Below are 4,578 nucleotides of genomic sequence, written 5' to 3' on the forward strand. Positions count from 1 at the left end.
TGCCTATGTCTCTGCCTCTCTCTGTGTCTCTCATGAATAAATAAATAAAATCTTAAAAATAAAAAAAGAATCCTTCCTTGCCTCCTCTAGTTTCTGGTATTTGCCAACAATCTTTGGTGTTCCCTGGCTTTAGGTGGATGCATCATTCCAAACTCTGCCTCCAATTTCACGTGGCCACATTCTTCCCATAGGTCTCTGTCTCTGTATCTCTCCTCTTCTTAGAAGGATGCAGTCTTACAGGATTAAAGGCCCACCCCATTCTAGTAAAACTTCATATTTTTAAAAAAATATTTTTATTTATTTATTTGAGAGACAGCAGAGCAAGAGAAAGCATGGGGGAAGAGGGGCAGGGACAAATAGGCTCCCTGCTGAGCAGGGAGTAACAATGTAGGACTCAATCCCAGGACCCTGGGATCATGACTTGAGCCAAAGGCGGACACTCAACCGACCAAGCCACCCAGCGCCCCCCCCCCCCCCCGCGCAAACTCCATATTAACTAGTACATCTGCCAGTATCCTGCTTCCAAATAAAGTCACATTCTGAAGTATTGGGAGAGAGGACTTCAATATACATTAAAAGATGAAATTCAATAACACCAACCCAATGAGATGACAGAAACTGTTTTCAGGTTATTTATTCAGATGTATTCTGAATACAGAAGAATATAGAGAATCTTCATGCCCAAATTATTAGAGGCAAAAAAACAATGGCACATGACCAGGCAGGCCCTGGTTCTGGACCTCTCAAGGTAGGTATGGCAAGTGGGTGCCAACAAAGGGTAATAGGATAGAAACACTGGGTGATGCTAATGTTCTGAGCTCTGGTCACCCTATGTGGCTGTCACCTCTTCCTCACTCTGTATATTCAGCAAGGGATTGGGCTCTGGGGGAGGGGGTGCTCTATGAATCTCTGCTCACTAGTCATCAAGAACTGAGAAACCAAGAAAGGAGCCCTGAGGTCCCAGGCTACATTCAAATGTGAAATCATGACTAGCACTCCCTAGTTGCATTTTTTCATTAACATACCTGAAGAGAAGATAAAGAGAAATCCTATTTAATCAATTCTAAGACCAAAGTTGTAAAAGTTTGTATATTTTGTAAAGACTCAAAAATGAGTGAAAAGTGAAATAAAACGTTCTGATAGAGTATATAGTATTTTCCAACCTTTTTTTTTAAAGAATTTACTTTTTTAAGTAATCTCTACACCCAACATAGGGTTCGAACTCACAACCCCAAGACCAGGAGACTCACACATGCTCCACAGACTGAGCCAGCCAGGCACCCCCCAACGTTTTGATATGCAGTGCAAATTGTTATTGTATTAAAAGTCTAGTAGTTGATATATTGTTAGTATTATCTATCCTACCCAGCAAGGGGGAAAAGCAACAAATTATCATGTTGTGAAAAAGAGACAACAGGCACTATGGCATGTAGCATTCTGTCCATGAATTACTCTGTTTATATGTAGGATTTGCCAAGTGATAGAAACTTCTGTCCAGCTAGTCTGAAGACTTCTAGAAACCAAAAAGCCTTTTCTACTTTTAACAGACATAGGCAGTAAGTGATAATTTTCCTCAAGTTAAAAATGACACTGGTCTTTGATTAGCCAGAGAGATCTTCAAATGCAAATCTGATTATATCCCTCTTCTGCTCAAAAACCTTCAAAACTTTTTCATTATCTTTAGATTATCCTTAATGAGGGCCATAAAGCCCTGAGAGTGCTTTCCCTGTCTTTCTCCAACCTTATTTCCTGCCACACAGACTATGTTTTCTTCAGTTAGAATATTCTCTCTCTCCCTATATCTCTCTCCCCGCCTCCCCTTCCTCTTTCCCCCTCCCTTTCTTTCATATGTTCTTCTTTGTAGTTAATTTGGCTTCCCCTCCAGATTTCAATTCAAATGTCACTTCCTTGACAAAACCTGCCCTTGCCTCCCCAGCCAGATCAGGTCTTCCTATTATAGGATACTGTAATTCTTCTTGAACATATGAGAATTTGTTTTTATATATTTATGTGATTTTTAAAATTACCATCTATATTGAAGCCCAGAAGCAAATCAACTCAGATTGTTCAATTAAGAAAATTTGACAGAGACAATGCACAGCGGTATGAGTAAATTAAGAGTGCCAGCAATTAATGCTAAGACACCCATGGACCAGCAATAGTGGGAAATCATCAAGACCCTTCAGTCTGAAAGGTGTAAGGGGAGCAACACTTTGCTTCCCTTCCAAGACTAAACTCATCCACCAGCAGCTGGGAGTGCTAGTGGCCAACAGGTATTAGCCAGATCCCTTTCTGGGACTTGTCCTCCACTAAAAGGAACTTCCTCACTGAAGACATGCCCTCCTCCCCCAGCAACTGCATCAGTGACTGACCAACATGAAGATATAAAGGTCTAACCCATTTGCTCCAAGTTTAGACAACTAACTGGCAGGCCATCCCGGCTCACTCTGCCCAATCTTGTATCCCTCTCTTTCTCACCTCAAGTAGTAAACCCAAGAGCACTCCCCAGGAAACCTCCTACAGGCAGAGAGTATCAGAGTCTTTTTCCCATAGAACCTGACCTGTAACAAGGGTAGAGAAAGAAAATGTTACCCAAGCACTGTGTGAGCTGTAACCATGGAAAAGAGCATACTTATTTAAAAGCAAACAAACAAACAAACAAACAAAAAAACTGTATTCACTGCCAAAAGTGTAGCACTTGAGCAGAGAAAGAGTGAGGAAGAAATGTCCCAACCTCTCCCCTCCCACCTTTGTATCTCTTGCCTGTACTTTGCACTGCAGGAAGCCACTGGGTGGTGTAATCCATAGGGATCAGAGTCCTGGGGTAGGAAGATAGAGAACAGATGCAGGGGGAGAGGAGCAGGCACAAGGGGAGGTTAACCAGAAGAGTCCACAAGTTTTGCCTCTTAGCATCCATTTTTGCTCTTCCCTCAGATGGAAATAGTCTGATCCCCAGCATGTGAGAAGCTACTGTCATTGAGCTACTGTCAGCTGCAGGGTGATGTCAATTCAGTCACCTTCTGAGAAGGACCTAAATTGTAATGATAACTACCTCCGGAACTTCATACAGGATAGCAGGAAAGTGGGAGACTAAAGAAAAAAAAAAATCAATCAGCGTAAGTTATACACCCACCTCTGTAACTAGTCTTGAGGCCAAAGCTGATAATCACAACTCACCTTCTCCTACCACTCCCTGCGTGTTCTCTTACTCTTGGTCAGCAAGGGTGACCCAAACCTTTATTCCTACAGGATCTGAGTCCTGAGGACAACAATTGTCCATTTACTATTCTGTGCATCAATACCAAATTTCTCCTTAGTAAGCAGCTGATATACCCCGTGGCAGGAGAGCCCCAAATAACCAAGCAGGTAGTCTTGGCTTCTAATTAATGGGACTATGGTCCCTAGCAGAACATAAGCTTTTTTTCTCTCTTATAAATAGGGGCTTCCAATGAAAAGCCACCTGGCAAAGGAGACGGAGAAGTGCTGCCTGGGAATCAGCCTTCGTGGCTATGATGGATCAAGAAAAAAATAGAAAATGACCAGCAGGATGAGAAGAAATGGAAGACGTGGCAGCCACCAGGGAAGTAACAGTCAGGAGAAGGGGCTTGCCAACTATCTATGATGAGGAAGAGATCGAAGACAAGTTCTGATTATAACAAGTTAAAAATAAATTCCCTACACCCTTTGGTAGGTGATCCATGCAATCTCCAACAAGTAGTTAGAAATAGAGCCTAATGTTCAAGTGAGAAGAACAGGCTGGAAAATATGCTTGGGAGAGGTGTTTCTAGGAGTCGTTAAGTGAAGCTCAGGAAGTAGATGAGATTTAGATTCAAAAAAGATGGGACACCTGGGTGGCTCAGTTGATTAAGTTTCTGCCTTCAGCCTCAGTCATAATCCCAGGATCCTGGGATCAAACCGCATGGGGCTCCCTGATCATCGGGAAGCCTGCTTCTCCCTCTCCCTCTGCCCTTCCCCAGTCCACACTTGTGTGAGCGTTCTCTCTCTCTCTCTCTCAAATAAAGAAAATCTAAAAAAAAAAAAAAAAAAAAAAAGATTCAACAATTATTGACCATCCTCCTGAAGATTTCCAGTCATGCTCATCTTCACAACAATGTTGTATAGTAAGAAGAACTTTCTCCATTTTTGACATGAGACAACAAAATCAGCAAGATGAAGCAACTTTCTCAAAACTGCATACAGGCAAGGAGCCTGAGTTTCTAGGGAGCTCACCAAGGAAGAGAGACTAGACAGGGAGTTCTATTTCTGAGCACCTCTTAATAGGAGGGATTGTGCTAAGTGTTTCGTTCACATTATCTCACTTAATCTTCATGCAATCTGAAGGTCAGTGTTATTGTCCCCACTTCATGCATGAGGAACCTGAGAGGCTCAGTAGAGTGAAGCACCTTGCCCAAGATCACAAAGCCAGGAAGAATAGAGTCAGAGTCTGAAACCAGATAAGGTACCAAGATCCGTAACTGTTCAACTGTATCACACTACAGGGGGCTCAGAACACACGGAAATGGTGAGAGAAGAAAAAAAGTTCCAGAAAAAGAAATAGAAAAGGATGCCTCAAATAAG

Source organism: Canis lupus, chromosome 1 (assembly GCF_048164855.1).
Source record: "Canis lupus baileyi chromosome 1, mCanLup2.hap1, whole genome shotgun sequence".
NCBI lineage: Eukaryota > Metazoa > Chordata > Mammalia > Carnivora > Canidae > Canis > Canis lupus.